Below are 11,129 nucleotides of genomic sequence, written 5' to 3' on the forward strand. Positions count from 1 at the left end.
GAAAATACTAGTGAAGATATATACAATATGAAAGATGAAGTGGTAAATACATTTGTATCTATGTTACCTTTGTGTGCAAAAAAATAATATTTTTGGGAGTATCATTAGTAAACCGAGGAAGGGTGGGTTGTAACAACCCACACCTAGCACTACACGTGCCAGTGTAGGAGTTAATTGTGATTATTCCCCTTATTTGGGATGTGATTGATGGGTTGATATTATTCTCCTTAATTGGGATGAAACTAATAATAGTTGTGAATTGGAAAAGTCAACCCACACGGCATATGTGGGAAGGTGGCCTAGCTGATCGGATGGAGATCAGACGCCATGTTGCGCACATGGTGGTACTACTCTTGGTAACATTGTTTTTTCGCATCACATATCAAACCACATTGTTCGTTGAGATATGGCCTAGCTGATCATGCCTGATCGGACTCCATGCTAAAAATACAGTGGCATATCGGTGCTAATGATCTCCCAACCAAAAATATATATTAATTTCGTATTTTGAAAATATTGTTATGTTTTAACTGGACATTTGGATATGGATGATTGTGACTTGTTGTTTCTATGTTTCTTTTCCCTTTCTTATATGGGCATTCTATTTTGAAAGAGGACATTTAGCTTTATATACTAGTACTATTCCATATGTACTAACGTTCCTTTTTGCCGGAGGCGCTGCATCTTCAATGGATGCAGGTGGTTCATCAGCGGGCAACTTTTGTCCTCGTTAGTAGTTAGTCCCTATTCAGCAGGTTTTGGTGAGCCCTACTCTATTCCGAGCCTGATGTCATTTGATGTTGTACTTTGTATTTTTAGGTATACTCGGGGCCTTAGTGCCGGCATTTCCGTATTACTCTTCTGTTCTACTTAGAGGCTCGTAGACAGGTTGTGGGTGGGGTTTTATATGGGGAATTGAACTAGAAATGTTGGTATTTGGCAAACATGTTTTTCATTATATCTATAAACTTGTAATATTTTGGACATTATGAATGAAGCTACTAATGGAAATGAAGTGGGAGTTTTTAATGAAATCTTTTGAGTGTTTGATTAATGGAGTGCATCTCCTCTTTATTCATGGATGAATTTGGGTAGAATGAAATCTAACAGGTTTGCTCAGCCGGGTTCACTCGGTTGAGCGTCGGTCGCGTTCCCCGAGTTCGGGGCGTGACAAACATGGTATCAGAGCCTAAGGTTTTAAAGTTTCCTAGGATGTCTTAAAGCCGTTTCTAGTAAAGTCCTTCTTATCGGTGTCTTATCAACCACATCTATAATTAGGAGTCTACATGGGAATTTAGGAATGTCACCCTTCTTTGGTACTCCAAATCGTACGATAGAGCTCAAGATAGGAAGCTAATTTCCTCGTCATATCTCATTTTTCATATGAGTAACCCACGGGTTAGGGGCAGCGAGGATGGAATGAAAGAACGAGTTGCTAAGGAAAAATGTCCTTGTTCCTATTAATGTCACCACGCCACCGGATCATGTGGTGAGAGAACCTAAGAAACGAAAGAGGTTTGTTTGTTCCAATAAGCCGGAATGTTATGTTTGTAAGAAGCGCCACTTGGGACGTGTTGGATGACTCTTGAAATATGTTATGGTCGTGGAAATAGAGGGCACAAGAAGAACAAATGCCCTTGGTTGGGTACACCTATACCGGTCTGCCCGATATGCGGGCGGAAACATTTTGCGTCGTGTTGTGAGTATGCTCAGGAGTGTGTTAGGGGTAGTAGGCCTGGGAAATTCCAAAGGCCCACGAAGCAAACCGGTACAGATATTGTTACTCCTGCCATGAAGTCCTGGAGGAAAGATAAGAGGGATTCTTATGACTTATTCAAAAAAGGGCAAATAACAGGTCAGTGGGGCGAGTTAGCTTGCTCATCCTCATTGTGAGAAGTGTGGGAGATGCCATTCAGGGGTATGTCACTATGGTACAAATGTATGTTACGGATGTGGAGTCGAGGGGCATCAGTTAAGTCACTGCCCCGTCAATCTAAAGTTACCAAGTAAGTCACTCCTTAGTATATCATTCTGAGCGCCAGAAGATTTTCCTTGATGTATATGTACATCTATATTGAAGAGCCTACATAGACATGGTCTTAACAAGAAATTGAATCACAAAACATTACATGTACTTACTTTCTAAACAATACGCATTATTCATGAAGCCACCCTATCACAAATTCTCTTATTTACAACCTCTTGGGGAATTGAGTTCTATAATGATTTCCTTGGAATGAGTTATAACCTAGGTTAATACTTTCCACTGCTTCCCTAAATTCTCAACAAGGGACTATACCTAATGAATTTCTTACAGAACCTTTTGATTCAAATGGATAACATCTGCTCACTTATGCTTTTGCATGCACCGTCATAAATTTTACCTATCTGGTATCAAATCCAATGTATAGCGGCCTAGTGTTGAGATCCTTCTTGAGCCACTCTTTTTCTCTCCGGTGTATGTGGCTCCTATGGTTTGAACAATCACTTTACTCCTTTGTGAATATTATCATGAATCCTTTTCACTGTCTAGTAACATGAGAGCATATCTCAACACATATCATATGTGTACCTGTCAATTGAAAGGGGTCACTTGTCTGCATAACGTTTCTGGGAAATTTGAGATTTTCAAAAATTCGTCAAAGGAAGATCTTTTGTTTGCCCATCTCAGTATGACTTTCATATCCACTTAGATCATTCCGCAGTAAGTAGCTCACTTTGTTCCTAGTATTGTAGTTGCCCATGAAGTAGCCTAGTATTGTGGCTTGCGAGTTATTATGGCAAAGACACGTCTAGCTCATAGCAAAGTGTTCATTCTCTCTAACCAATACATGATTTCACCCCAATGTTAAAATGTCCTATCTACATGGTTTCGCTCGTGTGTGGTTGAAAGTTAAGTAGCCTTATCACGACCTTTCCCTCCTAACCTCAGGTGGATGTTTAAAGTTCTAGCACATATCATGAGCATATTGATTTGAAAGACAAGTTTGTTGTATCTCTAGTCCTCTCATATAGGATCAGCTATTGTGAAGGGTTAAGCTGTCAAAATGATAATAATCTCACAAGTGTTCAACTTCTTTTTTTCATCCTCATGGGCTTGTGGCATAGATTCCTTATTCTAGTTACTGTTAGGAGCATAATGCAACTTCATGTATTTTGAAACCCATATCACATTCAGGGTGCTAGAATATTCTCATTTCGAGTTAAACTGATTTTTCCTACATTCCAAGAGGCGACCGGTGTCACGTACTTGGCTATTTCTCTTTGAGGCCTACTATTGTCGAACAAGGTATATATGGAATGAAATAATTGTTGTTGTCATTTTCATGACTCATAGTCTTCCAAGAATAACTGACGCTAATGTATTTATCCTCCCGATCATTCCTCCCATATGTCACATGTCTAAAATGACTCATTTCTTTTAAATTTCAGAATCATGAACATGGTCCCTACATTATCAATGCCTACTAGGCAACTCTATGCCTCATTTGTCGAATCAATGAAGTCATCACAATGAATAACCATGGCAGTGCTATTTGTAGTAACCTTCATGTCTCTTAGGATATAACCTCCTGAAATGCCCTGCTCAGCACATTGATGGATTTTGAATAATTCCAGTCCAATCTCGGACCTTGTTGTTCCTATTTATGGTAACCTATGGGGGTTAAAGGTTCAAACATGTCAAAGAAGAAGCATCATCCCATGATCAAATATATTGGATAGGAAGTTTTATGGTAATATTCAAGCTAGCACATCATAGAGTAATTATTGGAGGTCGCCAAAGGTTTAGTTTGGGTGTTCGGCATAAGGATTTAGAGTTGAACAAAGTGAACGGGTTATTTTCAAGATTTTCTCTATGAATATATTGGGTGAATTGTTAAGGAAGGTAAAGTATGTGTAGTCACATTAGGTCTTATGAAATATTGAAGGAAATAGGCCAAACTATGAGTATGATGTTTTCCCATCGTTGTCCTCCATGCACCCGATGCATCATGTATCTAGGTTTCAGAAGGTTGTTGGAAATCCTTTGCCTATCGTTCCGGTGGAAACTATTGAAGGTGAATTTAATGGGTTAATTGGCTTATAGGAGGTAAGTAATTATCATCCCTGTTAGATATGTCCAGAAATTGAGATCTTCCTCCGTCAAAGTAAAGGAAGTATTCTTACTTGCCTGTATAACCAAATGGTTGTGGTTCAAAAGGGTACTTGCTATGTGTTGTGATTTAAATATGTGCAAATCGTGTCTAGATACCACTTCTATTAATGTAATGCCCTTAATATTGAGATCAGTGTTGTTGATATATACTGTGATGCTTTGTTGAGTTATGGATATGTTGTTAGGGTGGTTTTGGTGATTCTCTGGCAGGTGGATATGCCTAATTACATAGGAGACTCTGCCGAAATTTTTGGAAAATTTGGGAGTTAGTCAAATCTGGGGGATTGCGATGTGTGAAAGGAGGAGATGAATTATGTTGGGTGTTTTGGGTGGGCTCTACTCCTCATTCAAGGACGAATGATCCTAAGAGGGGGAGAATGTAAGTCCCCATAAATGTTTACCAATAACTCGAGGTTTGTGGTGCCGCGGTAGGCTAATGTGTAAGGCCCCTTGAATTTCTATTGCTAATTCGAGCGATTTCGAGCTTAGGAATACAATTTAATTTAGACCCGAACCACATGAGAATTACTAGAGTTAATAAAGTTATTTGGATACTATGGGATAATTACTTTTATTAATCTTTTAGTGTTGTAATAATGGGAAAAACTTGGATGTTAATTTCAAAGCAATAAGACTTAAGAAAATATAGCGAGCTATCTCCCCATAGCGCAGATATAGCACATGAGGGAAGCTGAAAATTTTAGCAAACCGGTGAGCTAAAGCCTTATAGCACAGGGATAGTACCAGTGGAAAAATACTGTACCTGGGCCTATTAATACATGAGCGGGGAGAGAGAAAAATAAAACGATTTCAAGACTAGGGCTTTTCTCTCCATCACCCATCCGGTCTAGGCTTCCAATACACACATAAGGTGAGTTTTTAAGTGTGTTTTTATGATGATTCCACTTCTCAATCACTAGTTACAACAAGGTTTTGTATTAGATTCCATAGGATTTCTTCAAAATCTCAAGAACACCCTAAAAGTTGACTTTTAAGGTTTGGTCTAATTAAATTATGTTGATGTAGATTTGGTCTACATGCATGGATTGTTAGTGAATATATAAGCAAGGAGTAAGTACTAGCATTTATGAGATGGTGATTGGAAGCCATAAATACTTAAACTAGATTATTGGGTGTTTTAGAAATTTTGTAATGAGTTAATTAGTGAAATTTGGTGGATGTGAGTTCATTGATGATTATAATGGTGCTAAAGACGTCAGTTAGTAATCAAAGGATATTGTATTATATCTTGTTTGTGGGAAGGAGGGATTTTTGGATGAAGAAATTACATTACTAGATGTAGTTGAATGCTACGCACTCTAGGTGTTTGATAAAATGCCAAAACCACCAAAAACCTGGAAAGTTTTACTAATATTGGTCCATTTGAATTATGTTGATGTAGATTGAAGTTTTAAGAGTAGTTGGTGGTTTTAGTAGCACTAAAGAGCTCCATCAAGGTATGTTGGCTAAACTACTCTTTTAGAAATGAATTCTATGATGTTCCCGTAAGTTTCAACTATGGTTGGCTCAGGTTCCTAATTCCTATATTCCGAGTTATTCCTTATAAACTTGACTATTCCGAATGATACTTATGTCAAAATATATATGCTCAAAGTATGGGTTGTGTATTAAATTGTTATGGCTTTGAGTCGTGTTCCAAATAAAAGCTAGTATGCCAAATTGTGTGAGAAAAATCGATATGCTTAAGACTCTTAATTGCTCATATGTGTACCTAAAGTCTTGATTGGAAATGCCTTGTTGTTGATAATCTATAAAGATTCTCAAAAGTGAAAGAAGTGAGTTGAAGATATAAAGTGTGGCCATCGTGTAAAGAATGAAAGTTATACTTGTGGCTAGTGGTGCCAAAGAAATAAGATGATGTGAAAACGATTATGAAACGAGCCTTGATTCAACTATTCCAAAATTACTTCAAAATTAGATTTTCCTAAAAGCGTATGTCTTCAAGTCATACCCCAATGTGGCTATTTTAACTAATGCTATGCTTTGTGAGTATGTTTAATGTGTTTTGCTTTCTTACATATTCGTGAGTGAAAATTGTGTATTGCCCTTTTTGGAAAAAAATATTTCAAGAATAGTTGGTGTGCTACTTGTTTATGATTTTAACTTGCTCTTCGATGGCCAATCATTTAACTCCATTTCTTGGAAAGAAATCTATTGTGTTTAAAGCCTTCATTTCTAACGAACTTAAAATTATGATTTTCGAAATATTATTTATGTTGATATTTATGATGATTATCCATGGAAGGAAAGATATGAAATTGTGGAATATGAAATACGGCCACCGTGCCATCAATAAAGAATCTTGTGAATGGCCAAAAGAGCCAAGGAAATATTGTTGTTGTGATTTGTTGAAAATACTAGTAAAGATTTATATAATGTGAAAGATGATGAGGTAAATACATTTGTATCTATGTTACCTTTGTGTGAAAAAACAAAAATAATATTTTTCGGAGTATCATTAGCAAATCGAGGAAGGGTGGGTTGTAACAACCCACACCTAAAACTACACGTGCCGGTGTAGGAGTGGATTGTGATTATTCCCTTTATTTGAGATGTGATTGATGGGTTGATATTATTCCCCATAATTGGGATGAAACTGATAATAGTTGTGAATTGGAAACGTCAACCCACACAGCATATGTGGGAAGGCGACCTAGCTGATCGGGTGGAGATCGGATGCCATGTTGCGCACATGGTAGTACTACTCTTGGTAACATTTTTTTTGTCGCATCACATGTCAAACCACATTGTTCGTGGGGAGATGTCCTGGCCGATCGGGCGTGATCGGACTCCGTGCTAAAAACACGGTGGTATATCGGTGCTAATGATCTCCTAACCAAAAATATATATTAATTTCGTATTTGGAAAATTGTTATGTTTTAATTTGACATTTGGATATGGTTGATTGTGACTTGTTGTTTCTATGATTTTTTTCAATTTCTTTAATGGGCATTCTATTTTGAAAGAGGACATTTAGCTTTACATACTAGTACTATTCTATATGTACTAACGTCCCTTTTGCCGGGGGTGCTGCATCTTCAATGGATGCAGGTGGTTCATCAGTGGGCAACTTTGGTCCTCGTTAGCAGTTACTCCCTACTCAGCAGGTTTTGGTGAGCCGTACTCTATTCTGGGCTTGATGTCATTTGATGTTGTACTTTGTATTTTTAGGTATAGCCGGGGCCTTATTGCCAGCATTTTCATATTACTCTTCTGTTGTACTTAGAGGCTCCGTAGACAAGTTGTGGTTGGTGTTTGATGTGGGGAATATAACTAGAAATATTGGTATTTGGAAAATATTTTTTATTATATCTATAAACTTGTAATATTTTTTAAATTATGAATGAAGCTGCTAATGGAAATAAAATGGGAGTTGTCAATGAAATCTTTTCAGTCTTTGATTAATGGAGTGCATCTCCTCTTTATTCATGGATAAGTTTGGGTAAAAGGAAATCTAACAGGCTTGCTCGGCCTGGTTCACTCGGTTGAGCGCCGATCACGCTCCCCGAGTTCGGGGCGTGATAGTGATGCTACTCGTTATACATATACATATCCATTCATCAATACGTTACATGAGTTGTGGGAGTTACGCTCTATCGACTATATTCTTATTGCTAATCTTGTCATATTATGTAGTTTACAACTCCATAGGTAACATAGATCGTCTCTTAACATCACCCTCATATATCATCAACCTTACTTAACTTGAGAGCAACATAACTATCTTTGTGGGTCTTTATCAGTTTCGTGTACACAAATGTGTAAGTATTGGAAGTCGTAGCATTCTTTAGGTCGAATAAATCTTATCATTCTGCAAATTGTACATTATGTTACAATATTAACCTATTCGTGTATAACAATCCCTCTATATACAGACACTATATTGCTTCTAATTCTTTAAACCATTCATATGTAATCTTTAATTGACATCATTATGCTAGGAATATAATCCAATATACCCCTCCACTCCAACTACGGCAAACCTGGCATAGCCAATGTCAGGGTCTTGGCGTTACAATATAGAATAACGTTATAGGGCGACAACCAATACATGCCTAGGATCATGCTAAGGTCTACCACACCAAGTAGAAATAGATTAACTCTGGTCTCATAATCGCCAATAATGACTGAATAGGATCTACAAATATAGAATCTCCCATAAGCGTGGACACATATACATGAGCGCTTAAAGAATCACGAGATATATCCAAATACAGAGCAAAGTAAGACGACACATATGAATAAGTAGAACCCAAATCAAATAAGACTTATGCATCCCTATGATAGACCGAAACAATACTTGTGATAACAACATCCGATGTAACCTCCTCCGTCCTATCAGGAAAGCATAGAAACGAGCTTGGCCTCCCCTCTAGGGCGACCTCTACCCACCCGACCTCCACCCCTAACCATGGCCTCTGAACCCTGTGGACCCTGTAGAATCCGTGGAGCCTGTGTAGTCTATGGTGGTTTACCCCTCCATAATTTGAGATAGTCCCTCACTCTATGTCTGGTATCACCACACTCGAAACAAGCTCTCGGTGGGCGTGGCTGCTGAAACTGACTCTAGCCTGATCGAATAGACTGGCCGTTGAAGGCACCCCATGCAGGAGTTGCACTGGAAAGTGGTTATGCATAATGGGACACTTGAGACCTCAGAATAGCCGGAGCACTGCAAGTAGCTAGAAGTGCTGATTGAACTGGGCGACTCACACATCCTCTGCCACGATGAGCTGAAACTGCAACGTGGCCACCACTAAATCCTCCAGTACCTCGAGGCCTCTTGGCCTCCCTATCCTCCCTCTCTCGGCCCCGCATACCCTCCATTCTCTGAGCGATCTCTACAACCTGCTGAAACTGACTCGCTCTCTGACTATAGAAACCAAGGCAGGTGCATGTCGGGACAACTCACTAAATCTGATGGCATACTCTGACACTAACATAGTCCCATGATGCAATTGCTCAAACATGGTGCACAATGCATCCCGAAGGGTCTGGGGAACAAACTCTCTCAAAAACTTCTATGAAAAGTGAGCCCAAGTGAGTGGGGCTGCATCAACTGGCCTACCCTCCTCATAAGCCTGCCACCACCGATACACTGCTCCTGACACCTGAACTATAGTAAAAGAAACTACGCTCACCTCCACAATACCCATGGTGCTAAGAATATGATGGCTCTTCTAAAACCATGCGCATCCTCAGTATCTACGCCACTGAAAGTAAGAGGATCATAAATCTTAAACCTCTCAAGTCTCCTCTGCTCCTCCACATATGCCTCTAGCTTGACATCAGGTTGAACCGGAATAACGGGTTGTGATGTCATGACACCTAGAACCTGATCAATGTAGACCGGTTGCTATAGAGTATGGGCCGCGGGAGTCTGAGCTCCTCCCATAGCCTGAGATGTAGTTGGTGCATGGGGGATCAATCCCGCCTGAGCTAAAGTGCAGAACATGCTCAAAATCTGTGCTAGGGTCTCCTGAAGTCCAGGGGTAACAATAGGTGCCTCGGGTGCCTGTCCCCCAACCGAAGCTACTGGTGGCTCCTCAATCGCTGCTTGAGAAGGTGCTCGAGCTGCAGCACGCGCCCCTCCTCGGACTTTATCCCAGCCCCAGCCTCTCACGACTCTAGGAAGGGGCGCGGGTGTATGATCATCTGATCCAGCAGTGCATGTCCTCACCATCCGTGAGAGAATATAAAGACGAAGGCTCAGATTTCAAAATAAAAATTCGCTAGATAAGGAATCAAAGAACTAAAATTTTCCTAATAGTTTCATATCATCTCGAAGATAAGTACATACGTCTCACCTTAAGATAAGTACATACGTCCCATAGGTGACTCGTATCACCTATGGACCTTGGTACACCCCATGTTTTCGTACGTAAAAGTACGTCGTATGTCAATTGATGTAAGCTCGAAAATGAGATCATCTTTAAAAGTATATAAATCAAGTTAATCATGTTACCATGGAGATTAATATTCTTTAAGATCATCGATAACAAGTATCAAGAGGGTTGAAAGGCTTAGAAGCTAATCAAATTGAATAAAATAAGTTTCGTCAAACATCGACAAGTTGGAAATGTTAATAACATGTAATATTGGGTGAGACTAGGGTGTTTAACATGATAAGGAGGTTATGTTATGATTTATTTTATCCGTATGCTAGTTGTGTATTACGTTTTAAATTCAAGCGAATTGTGGAACAAAAGTTGGCAAAGGTCATTAGGAGTGTTACACCATGTGCGTCCCAAGGTGACGTATAATGAATATGAGACTTGTTAATCATAATTTAAATAAATTTAAAGTAATAATATGATTATATCTGAATTTTGAATATAACATATAAAGTTTGGAAAAAATCGGATTTAACTTACGAAACAATCGAGTTAAGATTTGCCTTATAACAAGCCATTTGAGAAGTTATATTTGTAAGCTTTATGATGTCATTTTGGGACATATATCATAAAAACATGAAGGTCTTGGAATCTAGTTTCCAACAGTCCAAACCATTTATTTGCACGACACTGGGGTAGAGAAATATGAATTTTTAAAGTAGGGTCTCCAAGTCACGTCACCGTTCTTCAGAGAAACTGGCAGGTTTATATGCCAGTTGCGAGGCTTTTTTCTCCCAATATATTGAGATTTAGAGGGAGATATTTATATGAAATTAAAGCCCCATGTATCTAGTTTCTAAAGCTGCAAACCTTTTGTCAATACGATGTCGGAGTAGAGAGATACAAGCGTCAGAAGTTGCACCGCTCAAGCTGCCAAGCAAGCAACTTACCCACCTGCTTGGGGAATTGAGGCGGTAGGCTTATAAGTGATATTTTTCCCTTATATCTCTTCAATATACAGAGAGTACCTACACCAAAAGACTCTCAAGCTCTCCAAGGCTTTTCAAGGAAATTCTATGCAAGATCAACATCCCTTTCACAAAATCAAGAAGCGATAA

At 39.0% G+C, this 11,129-nt stretch overlaps 1 long non-coding RNA gene across 1 annotated transcript; it reads left to right on the forward strand.

Annotated features, from left to right (window-relative positions):
* The first annotated feature begins 5,225 nt into the window (after positions 1-5,225).
* On the forward strand, positions 5,226-7,563 carry LOC138895146 (uncharacterized). Its single transcript, XR_011409361.1, has 2 exons — positions 5,226-5,613; positions 7,229-7,563. It is a non-coding gene; the product is annotated as an uncharacterized lncRNA (long non-coding RNA).
* The last annotated feature ends 3,566 nt before the right edge of the window (positions 7,564-11,129 follow it).

The sequence above is a fragment of the Nicotiana tomentosiformis genome, chromosome 7 (genome assembly GCF_000390325.3).
Source record: "Nicotiana tomentosiformis chromosome 7, ASM39032v3, whole genome shotgun sequence".
NCBI classification, from domain to species: domain Eukaryota; kingdom Viridiplantae; phylum Streptophyta; class Magnoliopsida; order Solanales; family Solanaceae; genus Nicotiana; species Nicotiana tomentosiformis.